This window comes from Acomys russatus, chromosome 3, assembly GCF_903995435.1.
Source record: "Acomys russatus chromosome 3, mAcoRus1.1, whole genome shotgun sequence".
In the NCBI taxonomy this organism is placed as follows: domain Eukaryota; kingdom Metazoa; phylum Chordata; class Mammalia; order Rodentia; family Muridae; genus Acomys; species Acomys russatus.
The window spans coordinates 8,243,928-8,263,299 of NC_067139.1; the positions used below are offsets into that span (position 1 = coordinate 8,243,928).

Consider the following 19,372-nt stretch of genomic DNA (forward strand, 5'->3'; position numbering starts at 1 on the left):
TGCCATTTGCCTAAATGTTCTAATGTATTGTAACATTAAATTATATTATAATAATACATTTTCTTTTCTTAAGAAGTCCGGCACCTCACATTTGACCATGTCCCCTGGAGGGGGAGACCTGGTGGCACTCAGAGGAAGGACAGCAGGTTGCCAAGAAGAGACTTGATACCCTATGAGCATATACAGGGGGAGGAGGTCCCCCTCAGTCACAGTCATAGGGGAGGGGAATAAGGGGAAAATGGGAGGGAAGGAAGAATGGGAGGATACAAGGGATAGGATAACCATTGAGATGTAACAAGAATAAATTAATAAAATAAAAAAAAATAAAAAAAAGAAGTCCGGCACCACACAATCTTTGGACTGTTCCAGGGTTTCTAGGCAGGTGGACATTGAGTTTTTGCCACCTTCCCATGCAACCATTGCTGTCATATGACTTTTAGCTTCTCATTATCACTGGAAAAGTACTGGAGGTCACAATACTGTCAGAAATCAGTATTTTCTTTCCCCCCCCCCCCCAGAGCCTGAGTAGGAAAACAAGAAAGGCTAGGTAGAAGTGAGGAGGTGACCCTTATCTGTGCTTGGACCTACAGAGCTGAGTGAGGATGACAGTGAGACTAGTGAAGTCCCCACAGCAAGTCACATTTGGATAATATATATATATATATATATATATATATATATATATATATATATATATATATATATATTTTTTTTTTTTTTTTTTTTTTTTTTTTACCAGTGCTAGGTTCCAAAACTGCTAAGAAAACTAGTGTCCATTCTGTAGGACAATTATAATGAGGCTAGTCCTTAAAGTCACATGACAGGACACTGGGGAACAGGCTCTCTCAAAGGATGCTATCATGAGTCTGGAGACCATACTCAAGGTCAGATACTCACAGTCACACTGGTGTATAAATATTTGTCTGACAGATTGTTTACATTGGAGCTTCAACCTCTCACTCCCAGTCACTCACTGTGGCCTACACCGAACATCACAGTGTTTGCTAGGCCTCCTTGTTCTCTCAATCCTGGACTCCATCTTACCTGATGCTGTGCAGGGGCATCCTGTTAGGTTGCAGATATGTGGGACCACAGTGCTGAGGGCAAACAGAGATCTGCCTATTGGAAGCCAGGTGTCACAGCCTTGCCAACTGGAAGGTCAATGGTAGTGCTGATAAGCACACAGCCTCACACTCAAGAGGATATGGAGAGCTCACAAAGTGGCCCCAACTCTGAGTCCTCATGACACTCCACACTGCCATCCTCCAAGGGAGGCTTTTGCCTGCTCTGAGCTGTACAAGTGCCACTCTTTAAGGGACCATAAATAATCTCTTCATCAAAGCTGTCCATCAGCTCACTGCAGTTCCTCTGCAGGATAAATAGAAAAACCCAAAACAGACCTTTCAGGGAGTGGGGTTGAACTGCCCTCTCTGCAGCTGAGCACTGTACCTTCAGGGTAGCCAGGGCTGCCTGTGCTCCTGCCCTGGCCCAGGAGCTGATTACAGGACTAAAGCAAGAGATAGGTGAAGCAAAAAGAGACAATGGTATATACTCACTTATATCAAGACACTAGTCCAAGGGGTATGTCCCATGAAAGACTTTACTTAGCAGGAAAGTGGGTCAGAGGGGAGGACATCATATTGAGACTTTAGGTGAGAGAATGGGAGAATGGGGAAATAGAAGGATCCAGAGGGTCCTGGAAACCTACAAGAAGAACTTTATGAGAGGTGGATCTAGGTCCTGGGGTCCTTCTCAAACTACGGCACCAGCCAAGGAAAATATAGGCAGTAAACTTTGAACCCCTACCCAGACCTAGCCGATGGGCAGGAAATTCTCCACCGTGGAGTGAAGAGTGAGATCTGACTCTCACACAGACTCTGGTGCCCCATTTCTGACCATGTCCCCTGGATGGGGAGGCCTGGTGGCACTCAGAGGAAGGATAGCAAGTTGAGACTCGATACCCTAAAAGCATATATAGGGTGAGGAGGTCCCCCTCAGTCACAGACATAGGGGAGGGGAGTACAGGGGAAGTGGGAGGGAGGGAGGAATAGGAGGATACAAGGGATGGGCTAACAATTGAGATGTAATATGAAAAATTAATAAAATAAAAAAAATTTTTTAAAGGTTTATACAAAAAAGGATAGGTGAAGTTGTGGGTCTCTGAAAGACTATTCTTTGCTAAGATTAAGTAGATTCTTAATGTTTTATAATATAGGTCGAAGACCACTATTATAGTTGGCTTTGGGATGTTTTGTTTTGTTTTTTTCTGTTTTTGAAACTTGGTTTCTCTGTGTAACAGCCTTGGCTGTTGTGGAACTAGCTATGTAGACCAGGTTTGCCTTGGACTCACAGAGATCCCCTTCCTAGAGTGCTGGGCAGAATAGCATGCACCATCATGTCAGGTGTCAGATTTTCACAAATTAGAATTACCTGAGTAGGGAGCCTCACCTGAAGAGTTGTTCTGCCTTAACTCGTGTAGGAAGGACAACCCCAAATGTGGGTGGCCCCTAATGGAACATCCCAGGTTAAAAAGTGTGTGTGAGGGAAGCCCATGCTGGCTTGTGCTTGCTTGGCCTTCCCTCTTGTCTCTGAGTTGATTTGCTCTGTTGCTGCTGTGGCTGATTCCTCTGCTGAGAGCAGAACCAGTGGCTCTCTAGGAAACCTCCAGGCTTCCAGAACCACATTGGGACTGCTGAGACCCTGCCTGTGGACCAATGAGCAGTTATGGCCCCGGTGTGAGACAGCAAGGATGAGAATGACCCGCTGTTTCAGTTCTCAGATGCAAGGACTGAGTGATACAGGCGTCTCCTCTTCTCCAGCGTGGCTTTTGCTGGGCCCTAATGTCCTCACATATCAAATCACTAAGGTAACTCAGCCTTTTAAACATATGTTTGTATTGTTTTATATAAAGTCTGCCGTGGGCAATCTAAGACCTGCTCAAAAAATCTAGAAAGATGGACAGATTCTTTTCCCCATATACTTCCCTTACATCCAGTGGCACAGTGGATTCATTTTATTAACAAATAACTAAATGGACATATTAGAGGAAAGGATGCCCAACCTGTCATGTTTTTAAGGAATAGAAAGCTCAGCTTTAATCTCAAAGGAAAATATTTCTCAGAGTATCTTTATTTTTATTTTTAAAGTTTGATTTAATTTTATTTTGCTTTAATTTTTTGTGACAAGGTCATACTATATAATTCTGTCTATCCTGAACTCACTGTGTAGAGCAGGCTTTCCTTGAATTCACAAATAATTGCCTGCCTCTGATTCTACCTCCCAATTTCTGATATTAAAGGCATGAACCAGTACACCTAGCATACCATTCAGAGTGTATTAATATTTAATATTTTAAATACCATGTGATCAACACTGAACACATATACATACCAATAACATCATCTAACCTGGACATCTATATGATTAAGAACACACAACTGTACACTTGTACACACACACAGAACAATTAAAGAAAAAGGGGCCAAAGGCCATGAATTTGAGAGAGAGCAAGGAACTGTGTACATGGGAAAGGTAGGAGGAGAAAAATGATGTAATTATATTTTAATTAAAAATAAAAACAATTTAACAATAAAATAAGAATAAAAATAGGTAATTTTGTTTTGCACACTAACTTGTTATTTATTTGATATATTCAAGGGTTCTTTGGTTGAAAAAGTTATTGTGTGTTCAAACATTTGATTTCTTTTGATGTGGTATCTATGGAAAAACACTTCTTGCTTCATATAACATTTTGCATAGGAACACTTTTCTCTTATGAACGCAAGCACTCAACTAAAGTGTAGTATGTTGCATGAGAGCACTGGCTGAGGACCACTCCACCTCTGACATGCAAATGAGGAGATGTGGATCAGGACTGTGCTCTAAAAACTCAATAGACACCATCGGTAGGTTTGGTTATGAGACTAAAAGGAGACCACTGAAGAACTTTCAGTATAAGAATGACAGATTATGGCAGATTATGGCTGCTTTTAAAAGTCACCCTTTGATGCTATAGCTGACCATGATTGGCAAGAGAAAGAAATATTAGAAGAAAGTGTGAGAGAATTGTGCTAATGCAAGACAAGACTGAATGTGCAAGATGCTAGTTGAGTTAAGCAGAGTATGGCAAGGAGAGCCTCCAGACGGTGGTACAAATGCCATAGGAAAGGAGAGACAACAGAAGGACTTCATGGTTTTGAGGCAGCATTAGCAAGGCCAGTGAGAGGCCCTTAGCGGAAGGTGTCTTTAGAGCACCTTACATCACCAAGTGGCAACTGTTTCAGCTCTCGCTATACCTAGACATCTGGGATGAGCCTAGGGAAAGGGTAGCTTGGCAGATAGAAAAATGTGGCAGCTCAAACTCAAAATCCCCATGTAAGAGCAGGTTCTTATAACCAGAGAGATTCAAGAGCAGGATGTCTTCATGCAGGATGTGATCAAGCAATCTCTGTGGATATCAGCATGTGGGAATTTGGATATAGGTGGTAGTAATTAAAGAGATAGTAGGATTTACTTGGATTTCCAACCATTTAAGATAGTCCCAATAATGTTTACTGAAGACTAAGGTGTGAGGGATATTTTTGACTTGAAATCCTGTGCAAATAGCTGATAATTCTTTAGATGGAAATTACTTGAGGAATAGATTGTATGACCAGATAAAGAAGGCATAAATAATTACAGACATGTTAGCATTTATTTGGATGTTAGGCATCTTCTGTGATGTCAATATGGATTAAGTCTCAGAGGTCCAGGTTTTGGATGTGAGATGCCCATCTGGCAGGACTAAGGAGGTAGAACCTTATTTGGGATGGAGTCAGCTCATCAGATAACTCTTTATAAGCACTCAATGGCAGTGTCTAGGAATGAATCCCTCTTTGGGAGTGGGTTATAAGGCATGACCACACCACACAATGGCCCCTTCCATATGTAGCTAGTTTTTGTTCTGTTTCCTAACTACATTGTGAAGCATCTAGGAATCCCTCACCAGGATGGTAGTGCTATGATAGTTGGAGCTATGATAGTTGGATTTTCCTGACGTAAAACTTGTGATTCAAAAAAACCTTTTCACAAAGTAATTAATTTCAAACTATTTTATGGCAACACCAAATAGATTTCTAAATCATCCAAATAGGTATTTACAGTTGGCAAAACCATTTTCCTGGTTGGATGCTGGAGAGAAACTTATCCACATCTCACTCCACCATACCTACCATGTGGCACTGGATCTCTTACTCACTTTGGGAAAGACTGGAGGTGACCCCACTGCCAGGAAGATAGAAGTACAGTTAAAGTGTCACAACCCCTCCAGTGGTGTCTGTGTGACAAACATTACCACAGAACCCAAAGTGATGGCCCCCACTCAACGGAGAGCCTCCTGAAATGGGTCTGATGTTTCTGCCAGGAGTAACTGATTACAGGGCTCATTGTTTTTAGAAAATCCTTACTGTTTTTATGACTGTTTTCTCTTTCCACCTTTGTTTTCACTTTCTTATCAAAGAACTTTTCAGATGTAACTGTGTTGCTAGGTGACCCTTAACTTGAAACTGCAGCCAAGGGTCATTAAGTCATTTACCACTAAATTCCATTCCACTTGTTAATAAAAACATGGCTAAGAATTAATCATAGTTAATATTATGACTTACAAATAAAGTGTTTAAGAAAGCTCCAGATAGTGGCAGAAGAGCTAAGAAAACAAACTTTCTTGACTCACAGATACTTGGCATAATGAGAGAACATTGACCTTTGATAAAGAGGACACATGCACCGATACCAATCTAACAACTTATGAATGATTGTTCAAGATTGATGACATTATTACACTGAATCCTGTATTTTGAATTGTATGGAAAAATGTAACCACAAAAATACATCCCTGTTTCAAAATGTGTATAAAAACCTAGCTTGTTTGCTAGGAAAATACACTCAGACTCAAACTTCCCCTGAGTCGGTCTGTTTGTCACTTTGCCTATCTTCTGCCCACCAATGCTTCAAGAAGTCCCAGTCCCAAAGACCTACATCTGACTGAGATCGTCCATGGCATTAAAGGAATACTGACTGTGGATCATTCACATTTATACCCACTCCATGGGCTTCAATGGCTATAGGTACAGGAAGTTCCCCAGTACTTCTTGTCTGTCATTGGCTTTCCCAGGAGCAATGGACATCAGACAAAGAGGGAAAGAGGTGTCAGGATGTCACTGTTCTGCCAGGAAAGAAGACATTGTAAAGAGAGACAGATGTCCCATACATCTCATTATCAGAGTGTTAATACAATAAACCAAACATTTGCCCAGGAACTAGTTCCACACTTTTGGAGGAGAAAGCCTGAAGCCCTGGCACTGTGTGAAGAGGAACTTGCCTCCCCAGAGAGGCTTCATATAGATCTGATAACACAAGGACATTTCTTGGATTTCCTTTCTTTTATAAAATTGTGACATTGCTACAGAGAGGTGGGAGAAAAAGAGTTCATCTCAGCCTGGTTTTGTCAAATCACAAACCCATTTGCTTTGACAGTCTGTTTCCTAATTTTTTTTTAAAAAAAAACAGTGGATTTATTAAACTTTTTGAACTCTCTGTCTCTGTCTCTGTCTCTGTCTCTCTCTCTCTCTCTCGCTGTGTGTGTGTGTGTGTGGTTTCACACATGCACATCTGTGCTCATCTGCACGCATGACACTGAGGCTGATGTCAGGAATCATCCTCCATCTTCCACCCTATTGAGTCAGGGTCTTTCAGTCAGACACAGAGCACAGCAAATGGCTCATCTCACTTCCCAGTTCTTCCATGGAGAGCTTGTCCCTGGCTTCTGAGGCTGGAATTACAGGCAGACTTCCACCCCACCAGGTGTTGAAGAGAGCTGGCACCCACACTTGCAAGGAAATCACTTTAGCCTCTGAGACATCTAAGTGCCACTCTGTAACACAGGAATATCCTTTATATGAGGTCAGCTTCTGGGATGAAATGGACAAAATGTCACCTGTCTGTGAGGGGCCGGTTTTCTCTACAGAACTTTTCCTGGATGGAAGCTGCTGAGAGGCTCTCTAGCTATTTTCCTGTCTTTTATAGAATAACCTAGTCAGAGCACTACAAGATTTATACTGTTTTATTCTTGTTTATATGTTAAATACTAAAAGTTACTTAGTTTTTTCTAAACAAAATAATGAAGACAACAGAGGGAAATTCTCCTTGCTGGATCAGAGATAATCTTTTTAATATTTATTATCATTGCTAATTATTGTATTTTTATTATTTAAATCAACTTTAAACTAGAATATGTTTGCCTTTCACATGCTTTCCCCATCTCTATCCACCTAAATTTAAACATTTAAATGTGGGTTACCTCAATCACAATGATTGTTTCCAAATACATTTATTCATGTGCAAATTCCATTTTTCTTAAAAGTGGAACAATATTACACTGTGTAAATGTACCATGCTTTTATTATTAATTCATTAGTTGATGGTTATCTAGGCTATTCCTGGCCACTATGAATAGGGGAGCAATAATCATGGATGAGCAAGTGTCTCTGTGGGAACTTGATGCTTGGTTATATGCTCATACTTGGCATAGCTGGATATTAAGGTAGATCGATTCTTAGCTTTTTGAGGAAACTCCACAGTGATATCTGTAGTGGCTGTACAAGTTTGGGCCCCCATCAACATTGATTAACTTTATCCCTTCCCTGAACCAGCATGCACTGTTATTTGTTTCATTGATCTTTGTCATTCTGACTGGAATAAGAGGAAATCTCAAATTAATTTTAATTTTAATTTCCATATGGCTAAAGGCTTTAAACATTTATTTCTTTTTGTGTTTCTCAGCCATTTTTGTTCCATTTTTTGAGAACTCTATATATCTATATCTCATTTTATAGTTGATTATTTGGGTTTTTTCCTTGATGCACAGTTTTTTAATTAGTACTTTGTAAATTCTATATAGTAATGCCAGATATATAATTGGTAAACCTCTTTCATCATTCTGTAGCTTGCCACTTTGATTGAATGATAGTGTCCTATACTGAGACTTTTAGCTACATGAGGTTCCATTTATTACATGTTGGTCTTAATATCTGTGCTATTTGTATCTTGTTCAGAAACTCCATTCATGTTCTAATGAGTTCAAGCCATTTCTTATATTCTTTCCTATCAGGTGAAGAATATAAGGTCTCATATTGAGGTCCTTGATCCATGTGGAATAAGGTTTTTGCAGGGTGATATATATGTATCTATTTCCATTTTTTTCCAAGTAGCTATACAGATTGACTGGCACCATTAGTCTAAAATGCTGTCTTTTCTTTAGTCTATATTTTAGGCTTCTTAAACAAAGAGCATTTGTCTGTTAATGTGTAGACTTATGCCTAAGCCTCAAACTCCATTGATTATTCTATCCATTTTATGAAAATACCATTGTTGTTTTATTACTGTAATTCTGTAGTACAGCTTAAAATCTGAGACGGTGATTTGCTATTCATTTTATTATTTTTCAGGGTTATTTTTGCCATCCTGTTTTTTTAATGTGTATGTGTATTTTCATATGAAGTTGGAGATCTTTTTCAACTTCTGTGAAGAATTGCAATGGAATTGTCAGAGGGATTGCATTGAGTCTGATGATTGCTTTTGGCAGCATGGTCAACTTTTCACACTACCAATCCTGTATATCCAAGAGTATGGGAGAGTGTTTCCATCTTCTGCTGTCTTCTTTAATTTCTTTTTCCAATGTCTTAAAATTTTATTATACAATTCTTTCACTTAGAGTTTCCCAAGATAGTTTTTAGGCTATTGAGAAAGGTACTGTTTCCCTGTTTTATTTCACTGTATGTTTGTCTTTTACAGATAGGAAGGCTACTGATTTTGTGTGTTAGCTTTGTATCCTGTTAGAATGCAAATGTGTTTAACAGTTGTAGAAGTTTCCTGGTGGAGTCTTTAGAGTTTTTATGTACAATATCAGACCATAAACTTTGACCTCTTCCTTCCCTCTATGTATCTCCTTTTCTCCCTCACTTGTCTTATTGCTAAGCTAGGATTTCAAGTATTGTATTGGACAGTCTTGGGGAGTTTGGAAGCTTTGTCTTGTTTCGAATTTTTGTGAAATTGCATTGAGGTTTTTAAATTCAGGATGATGTTGTCTGTGTGTTCTCTGTAAATTGCTTTTGCTAAGTTAGGTATATATCTTGTCTTCCTAGTCTTTATCAGGAGGGGAATGTTGGATTTTGTCAAAGACCTTGTCTGCACCTGAGATGATCATAAATTTTTTTTGTTTCTCAGTCTATTTATAGGCCCAGGTAGATCATCAGCCAGTATGAATCGGACAGCCTCATATCAATCACTAATCACGAATATCCCCCACTAACTTTTCTATAGGCCAGTATGATGGAGGTGTTTTCTAAACTGAGCTTCCTCTTCCCAGATGACTCCAGCATGTGTCGACTTGACAGTAGACTAAGCAGCACACTGGTGTTCCCTTGTCCATGTGCAGACAGCTGTTCCATGAAGAAGGAAGTCTATTCTCACCCCAACAGAGACATGAACTACTTATAGCTTCCTGGGAAGAGGGTCATGTGATTCTCTAAGTTTTGTTTTTAAGTTTGGTGTGCTTCTCTAGGATTCTGAGTCTCCTTTATCTTGTCCTGGAAGGAATCATTCAATCTGAAGGAAGCAGCTGTTCAGTGATGCCCTTGGTGCCATCTGTTGATGTGGGATGATTCCACAACAGTATGGTAGGAGTGAAGGCTAGACTGTGACTCTAAGCCTCGCCTGGAGTAGCAAACCCACACAGCAGCCTTTGAAGGGAACCTTATCCTTCTACTTCCCTGTGCATTTTGTGACAATTACTAATGGTCTTTAATGTGCTTGAAATTGTATTATTGATTTATTTAACCTTACAAGTTTCTTTCACCCTTTGGAAAACTCACTATGTAAAGAGCCAAAGGAGACCAGTGTGCTGCTAGAGTTAGCTACTCCCTCTGGTCACCTCCACTCTGTCTTGTGAGCTGAACCCATATGAAAGAGATCTCCTGACACCCTCCTTCTTCATTTCCGCCCCCACACTCTCCTCGGGGGCCTGGGACATACACTTTACTGGCTTCTTTGCAGATTCATTGTGCTGAGATACATACTCTTTATGGAAGGAAGACTATTCTCTAAGAAGAAACCATCAGTATTACCCTGTAGCCTTGTGTCTGTGATAATGTACTGTGTTATGTTTTGGACATTCAGTGCTTTAATAAGTATGAACCTAGTCATTTCCATTAAAGGTACAAACCTGAATAAATCACATCTTAAGAAAGGCTACAAGTACTGTTATTTTATCCTTGAAAGTAAAAAAAAAAAAAAAAAGAGATAATGGATTTTCCCCTTGTGGTTCTGAATGATGCTGTGTTTCAGGGTGCCATGTTGGCACAGACATGCTTGATGGTGTGTGTATTGAAGTTGGATGATAATTCTCAGGAATTGTTTCTGCCTTTCTACCATATGACTGAAACTCAGACTGTGAGACTAAGCACAAGTGTTTTTCTTGCTTAGCCATCTAATTCTTTTCAGTTGTCCCTTCTCTCTTCCCGTTTGTTAAGCAAAATGGATTCCTTGGTTGCCTTTTCCCTTCCAATTTGTGTGTTTTTGTTTCACAACCTTAACATTTCCTGGGCTATATTTGAACTTCAAAGTGATTCTGTGCTTTAATATTAAATGTCATTTCAGGTTTAAATATTACACTAAGCTGCATAGATTTTCCAGTGTTATGGTTCAGCAGTTAAAGTGGAACCACCCAAAGATGTCAAAAAATTCTCTTATTGAAACAAAATCAAATAGTCTATGGAGTATAGCCAGGAGAGTGCAGCTGAGGTGCTATGCAATGGTCCTCAGTGCAAGGACTGAGTTTTGATTCATGACCTCCAAGCGAATGTGAATTGAGAATGTAAAACAAGAACAACAATGACAATGACAATGGCAACAACATCCAAAAAAAAAAAAAAAAAAATCCAGCAAGCATCAGTAACTAATTTCCAGTTTTCCCTGATCCACTTTTCTCCTCCTACATTTTAATGGTTTGAACAAGCTTAATGACCCACTTGGGCATGGGACTCAGAATCTAAAGATATTAAGAGAGCATTTTGCAAGGAGTGAAGAGAATGTATAAACCAGAGGAGTGATGGATTCTGTGGTAGATCTATTTCCTTCAAGACTGATTTGGCCATTGGCCACCATGAAGCAGACTGACTGTGTGTCCCTCAGAAAATATTTGCTCACAGTCACAGCAATGAAATAATCAGAAGGTATAGTGGTAGCTTGCTCTATGGTCCTGGTAATGAGACAGGGAACATTTCATTGGGGGTGCTATGGAATTCTAGTCTTTGCTTCATCCTGGCATCATTGCACATTGTGTTGGGAAGAATACAGGAGATGGAGGCTTGATTGAGGGTTGGGATATTTTTTGTGCAGCTATTTTGGGGTTGTCTCCATGTTGGATACAGACATTCTAGGTGCAGCTGTGTTTGTGTCTTCCATGCTCCTATAAATAATTTTTTTTTTTACCTATGTGATCCAAGTAAACTGATTCACTCAGCTCAAATCGGATGGAACCAATTTTATACACATTTATTACACTATTTGGGGTGAGCAGATTATTTTAAATATCTTCATTAGGAAAAGTCATATGACAAGAATAATTTCAGGGTGAAGGCTGTCAAACTCTGAGTTGTCACATCCTCATATTTCTGATTACATGGAGGACCCAGCCAAAAGCAGGCCTTATGTTGGAGGTAGTTTCTGAGGGCTGTAGGCTGCATTCCACATGTTGAAGGCTCTATTCTCCTTGTTTTTACACTCCACCTATTAGTAGTAAAATCATGTGTAGTTGTCTACATGCTGCTGATTTATTTTATTTAGCATAAAGTCCTACAGGTCCATGCTAGTGACATGCAATGTGTCCAGCAAAAAGAAACGATAATGTTTGGGGTGATGTTATATTAATCCAATTGTCAAATCTTTTGTGTATTTCCTGAAGGGTATAACTGAGTCTTATTTCCAGGTTTCCTTCACTATCCTTTACATACTTAGATGAATACATGGCTATTTCCATCATTTATTAAAATTTCAACTCATGTTTTAATCAAGATTTTGTCTTATTTTATTCAATTGCCTCTGACTTTTAGAGTGAAATTTAAAATAGCAGCTCCATGTGTCGCTGAGTCTACACCATCCTTATTCATACTGTGTCAAAAATTATACATCTCCTGTCTACCATTTTTAAATTTTTAAAAATTAAATTTAAAGTTTATATTGAATGCTCTTATATGTGTGTTCACGGTTGTGTCTTAGCATGCATGTGAGGTCAGAGGACATCATGTGGGATCAGTTTTCTTCTTAGAGACAGATCAGGTTGTCTGGGTGTCAGCAGGTGCTCTTACTCACTGAGTCATCTCTCCAGCCCCTCTCTATTCTTAGTGTTGAACAATCTCATCATCATTCAGATTAAACACATCTTTCTTCGTCCCTTCTCCGTGTTCTCACATCACTTCCTTTTGAGTCAAATTACACTGACTGATTTAGAAGAAGCTTGATTTGTCTTGTTCTTTATGTCAGATTCTTAGAAAAAGAATCTCTTTAACATGAGAGCTGTAGGAGTAACATGAGCAGTGATGCCACTTACAAACAAGTCACATCTCCATGAGAAAGACAGGAAGCTGGGGAGGTGGTGAAGAGACCTGCTCCTTTTGCAGAGGACACTGCCTCCTACGCAACACCCACATCATAGGACTCATGACCGCCTGTATCTCTAGTCCCCTGGGATCCATTGCTCTTTTCTAGCTTGCCTGGGCTTCTGTAGAAATGTAATATACACTCACACAGACACATACACATGAATGAAATAAGTCTTTATATTATAAAAACAGACTATTTAATAACTCTAGCACAATACAATACACATCACTGACTTAAAAATATGCTGTGGAGGCTTGCAAAAAACAAGTGCTTATTCATACTGTAAACTAGATGCATGATGCACGGAAATGCTTGCAAGTGTTCTAGTCAGAAATGATGGTAATTAAAAAATATAAGGCGTAAACTTACCTCTACCTGAACTACAATTTTCAGTGATTATATCAATTAGTAGTTTTCAGAATGTGTCCATCAGTTTCTTAGATCCATATCACTATTGTATTCTAAGGCTCCAATTTAAGAAATTAAACAGTGAACCCTCCATATAAATGAATGTAGACTCAGATACTGCTGCAGCTCTTTGGTGATAAAGAGCTGATGGTGCTGCGGAGAGCACACGGGCGTCAACAAAGGGCAGCTGCATACAAGCCTTGGTCTGCTTCAGTCACACTCACTGGTTCATCTTGAAAATAAACAAATCCACATTTTTTCAATCAACACAGAACTATAGACAGACATAAAATGAAACTGTACTGTGTATTCATTATCTAATTTATCCTATATCTAGTCTTTATTCCTGCATAGACTGGTCAAGAATATAACACCAATGAAGTGTGTCAGGGCATTCCAGTTCTGTGACTGCTGCACTGGACTCCTACTGACTAACTGCACAGCACATGTCATTCTTTCATAACTCCATGAAATCTTTTCTATGAATGGATATTTATAGACACTGTGAAATTGCCTAAAAGAGCCCTAGGACACTAACATTTATCAAGCACAATGTCAGAATTTTGATGTAATTTATCTTCCATTCACGGAAGTAGCAAAATTAGTTTTACAAATCCTTGCTGAAGTGACTTTCTCTGTTTTGGAAGGATGGCTCAACTATTGAGAGCAACGGCTGGACTTCCAGAGGACCCAGGTTTAATTCACAGCAACTAAATGTTGGTTTAGAATAATCTGTCAAATCCAGTTAGTCACAGGTTGTTTAATAACCACTTCCAGCATCTAAAGGCCTCATGTTTGCACTTGCTATACAATGTCATGAATGCAAACAAAGTATTTATGCATAGTAAATTGATAAAAATAAAAGATAACCAAATAAAGCCTTGTGAAAGAGTGACTAATGGAGAATGAAGTTTCTATAACACTGTAATTTGCTAAGATTACTCTCAGTGCAAGGCTTGAGTCACTGCATGTTGAGTTCAGAGGACAGCATGTGGAAGTCAGTTTTCTTCTTCAGAGGCAGATCAGGTTGTCTGTGTGTTGCCAGGGGCTTTTAATCACTGAGATATCTTTCCAGCTCACTCTTTATTATTAATGTTGGACAACCTATTCATTGAGATTAAACACACCTTTTATACACCTCCATGTTCTTACATCACTTCTTTTTGAGTCAAATTACCCAGACTAATTTAAAAGGTGCTTGATTTGTCAGGTTCTTTATGCCAGATGCAGAGAAAAAGGCTTTAACAAAAGAGCTGTAGGTATAGCATGAGCAGCCTGGTGTGGTGGTGGTGGCGCATGCCTTGAATCCTAGCAATCAGGCAGGTTGAGGCAGGTGGATCTCTGGGAGTTCCAGGCGAGTCTGGTCTACAAATTGAGTCCAGGGAAGACAAAGCTAAACAAAGAAACAGTGTCTGGAAATACCAAAATTACTACTACTAACGTTGATAATAATAATAATAATAGTAATAATAATAATATATGAGCAATGGATGTTGTCAATAAACAAGTCAGACTTACATCAGAAAGACAAGGAGCTGGAGGGATGCTGAGAACCCTGCTTCCTTACCCAGCACTCACATCATAGGACTCATGACAGCCTGTTGCTCTAGCTTCTAGGGACCCAGTGCACTCTTGTGGCCTGGATGGGCACCCGTACAAATGTGGAATACACTCACACAGACATACAAATATAAATAAAATAAATCTTTATAGTATCAAAACAAACTCTTTAATAAGTTTTAGTACTATACAATACACATAATTTACTTAAAAATTTGTATAGACTATGAAGGCTTGCAAGAAATAATTGCCTGTTTATATTTTAAGATAGATTCATGAGTCATCCAAAATGTTTACAAGGGTTCTCATCAAATATGACAGGTAATTCTTTAAAAAAAAAACTTGTAATTTTATGTTCAACGATTTTATCAGTATTTTTCAGAATTTGTCCATCAGGTTTTTAGAGCCATGCCAATATCTTATTTTATGGGTCCAATTTAAGAAATTAAGCAGTGAGCCCTCCATTTAAATGAATGTAGAATCAGAATCTTCCTCAGCTCTTTGGTGATAAAACAGCTGATGATGCTGTGGAGAGCACCCGGGTGTCAACAGAAGGCAGCTGCACACACGCCTCAGTCTGCTCAGTCACACTCAGTGATCCATCTTAGGAAAGGCACTTCAACATTTTATATCAGCATAGAACTACAGACAGACATAAAAGGAAACTTTACTGAGTATTTGTTATCTAGTTTACCCCACAACTATAGGCTATTCCTGCAGAGAACTGTCACAGGTACAACAGCAATGAAATGTTTCAGTGCATTTGTGGTCTGTGACTGGTGCATTGGGCTTGTATTGATTGAATGCTCAGTACATGTCATTCTTTCATAATTCTGTAAAATCTTTTCCATGGGTGGATATACTTACACTTTGAAGTAGCCTAAACGAGCTCCATGGTATGAACATTTAGATACAGTGTCAGGCAAAAGATAAAAAAAATTCTAGTCTAATATAATTACATCAGTATAATTTTTGATAAAATGTATAAAATGTATCTGTGTAGTTTGTGTCATGGTAGTAGCAAAGCCAGTTTTAAAAATTCTACTTAAAGTGATTTTCTAGGAGCTGAAGAGATGGCTCAGATATTAGCACAGGCTGGACTTCCAGAAGACGTAGGTTTAATTCATAGCAACTACATATTGGTGCAGAACCATCTGTCAAGTCCAGTTATTCACAGGGTGTTTGATAATCTCTTCCAGCCTCTACAGGCCTTATGTATGCACATGCTATATAGTCATAAATGCAGAAAAACTATTCACATACAGTAAATTAATACAAAATAAAAAGTTAAACAAACTTTCATAAAAATAGTTGACAATGGAGAATGAGGTCTCTATATCCTTGTCATTTGCCAAGATTACTCTCAGAGCAAGGCTTGAGTCACCAAGATTATTGTTTGAGAAGCACATACTTAACCTGCTGTGTGAGATTTTGTCTTTCCCACAAGATTGCAGAACTGAGAGTTTTTTCTTACTCGTTGAACATATAAATGAGAGAGACATTTTTCCATTCTCTCACAATGAGCATGCCAACAGCCAACCAGAAGCCCATCCCTGTGAATCAGCACAAGGGGGCTGAAAGTTGCGTAACCAAGAGACAGAAGTCCATGAGTATTTGCCATTACGGTGTTGTCTTTTGAAGAGAGACTTAGAAATAGAGAAAAGACACAATCTGTCCAGTAGAAGAAAACAAAACAGAGCATCAGAAGGAGGACACTTTGAGCAGCTCTCAGCTCAGGGGGAGTTCTGTAGAGAAGCTTGGAGTTCTGAAGGTAGAGGACATGCTGGTGGTGCTTGTGGAGAAGAAACACTATGTAGCCACTGGCCCCTCCCATGGCGCCCTGGAACACTGCGTCTCTCAGGACCATGAGAGGGAGAACAATCCATTTTATATTCTGAGTTGGCAGCATAAAATAACAATACTTGTCATCACCCATAAACTGTGATACATTCAATCTTATATTTGTGGTAGAATGGATAAGGTTCAAACCTATTAAAGAATTGAGTATCCAAAAGAATAAGAAGAATGGAAGGATGTGCCATGAAGACTTTGGCCTGAGCCTCTTCCACCCAGATGCTCTGGGACTGATGGTGATGGCCTGGACCACAGTGAGGAGACTGCTGGTGAAGATGGAGAGGCCACGGGCCACCCTATCCATGTAAACAATGATCTTACAGCCGATGTCATCTAGGAAGTTTCTTAAGCCAAAAGCTGCTATTGTGCTTGCCAATCCTCTTGCAAGAAGGATTATGATGTTTGTAAAAGCCAAGTGGATGAGAATCAGGTGTGTGGGTTTCTTCTCAGGGCCTCCCCACCAGCTGAACATGTAGTTCACAGAAACAGACATGTTCCCCAGAGTGCCAACCACAGTCATGAAAAGAAACATTATTTTCTTAATAAACTTCAAATCCATTTCTTTCTTCCTTGTATACAGGATGCAAATACATTTTAAAGAAAGCACCAGTATGCCAGACATGGATCTGAACAGCATATCTTGACTAACAGCATTTTCTGGCATGCAGGAAGCAGTGGCAGATGTGTGATGTAGTAGATTAGGTCCCTGAAACTCCCCCTGTTTACTGTGGACTCTGGGTTACTGTGTGAGCTCTGACAGGTGTTTGGTAATTGGTATCCATATCTAAAGTTTTAATGGAGATCTTTATTTTAGTCTAAACTAATAAAATAACACGTTCAATTGTGTATGTATGTGTGTGTGTGTACATCTGCATTTATTCATTATCTTTTTTACCTCTCAGCATAATTGAAATGAATTCCAAGATTCCTCAATCAAACTTTCTCCCTCTGTTTTTTATCCTAGTTCATCCTACTTCTTCACCCAATGCCAAAGCATGTTTCTCCTGTCTGCCTCCCTCACATCACACACAGACACTGGGAAGCCCTCATGGTCAACACCTGTCACATCTCTCAGCTCAAGGGACTTCATCTTCCACATCTCTCCTACATAACTGATATTCTTCATTATTTACATCATGAAGAACATAACTTCTATATTTATACTTGGCCATATGTTTTGTGTCTTCAATTTCTACATCTTAATATTTTTAAAGTATTTTAAAAGTTTTTATATTAAGCCTTCTGTGATTTCATTCCACATAAATGTTCACTAGATGTTTTTTAAGGTATTCTTCAATGTCAAGTCAATCTGAAATACCTTTTCAAGCTGATCCTACAGGTAAAGATGAGTCATCAAAATATATGCTGAAAAATTCATGTGACCACCAGGTTGTAGGCAGTGAGGGTGTCTAGGAAAACACTGGGGTGATTCCTCGGAGACAGGGTATCTGAGAGCTGTGACACTATGGATGGATCAGGGCATTTGTGACCCCAGTTAGTGACCTCAGGAAATCTAAGGGAGCATGGAGAAGCTCTGGAGAGGATGCTCCTGAGGAGATGGATGGAGGAAGGGGATTGATGAGGTGCTAGTTGCTGTCATGAGAGGCCTGCAGTTTATTACTTATGAGCCCTAGGTTTCTGCATGGTTTGCAGCCCATTCTCCTTCTGTTTCTTTTAAAAATTTTTGAGAATCAGAAAAAATATTTAATTTTTTATATATACATTTATATTATTACACATATATACAGTAAACTACCTATAGCAAGAAGAACAATGAAAGAATCAGGAATTATATAAATGTTACATTCATAGTGTTTTGGCTATTTGCATTTGACAGCTTTGAAGAGAACATTTTTCCTATCTTGATGCATCTATAATTCTTTTTTTTGTACTTAAAATATTTTTAAATTGTTTTTAATTATTATTTTTTTTATTAATTTAGTCTTGTTACATCTCAATGTTTATCCCATCCCTTGTATCCTCCCATTCCTCCCCCCCCCCATTTTCCCATTATTCCCCTCCCCTATGACTGTTCCTGAGGGGGATTACGTCCCCCTGTATATTCTCATAGGGTATCAAGTCTCTTCTTGGCTACTTGCTGTCCTTCCTCTGAGTGCCACCAGGTCTCCCCCTCCAGGGGACATGGTCAAATGTGAGGCACCATAGTACATGAGAAAGTCGTATCACACTCTCCACTCAACTGTGGAGAATATTCTGACCATTGGCTAGATCTGGGAAGGGGTTTAAAATTTACCTCCTGTATTGTCCTTGGCTGGTGCCTTAGTTTGAGCGGGACCCCTGGGCCCAAATCTGCCTATCACATTGTTCTACTTGTAGATTTCTAGGACCCTCTGGATCCTTTTATTTTGCTGTTCTCCCATGTGTCTCTCATTTAGAGTCCCAATAGGATGTCCTCCCCTCTGTCCCAGTTTCCTGGTAAGTGAAGGCTTTTGTGGGACATGCCCCTTGGGCTAGTATGCAGATATAAGTGAGTATATACCATTTGATTCTTTCTGCTTCTGGGTTAACTCACTCATTATGATCATTTCTAGCTCAATCCATATATACATTTATATTATTATACATATATAAAATAAGCTGCACAAAACAATCAGGAATTATGTAAATGTTATGTATGTAGTGTTTTGGCTATTTGTATTTGGCAACCTTGGAGAAAACATCTTTCTTTTCTTGTTGAGTCTAAAACTTTGAATGTACATCAATATCTATCATATCTAATCACTATCAACTTAAGATGGCTATGTAGACCTAAAAAATCTTAACCCTTAAACAACTAAGCTTAATTTGAAAACTAAACTGGCCGTTAACTCCATCAGTGTCTTGAGAATGAATA

The 19,372-nt window shown here is 39.1% G+C and overlaps 1 pseudogene; it reads right to left on the reverse strand.

Moving 5' to 3' along the window:
• Positions 1–1,194: 1,194 nt before the first annotated feature.
• LOC127186925 (vomeronasal type-1 receptor 4-like) lies at positions 1,195–17,092 on the reverse strand (annotated as a pseudogene).
• Positions 17,093–19,372: the final 2,280 nt, after the last annotated feature.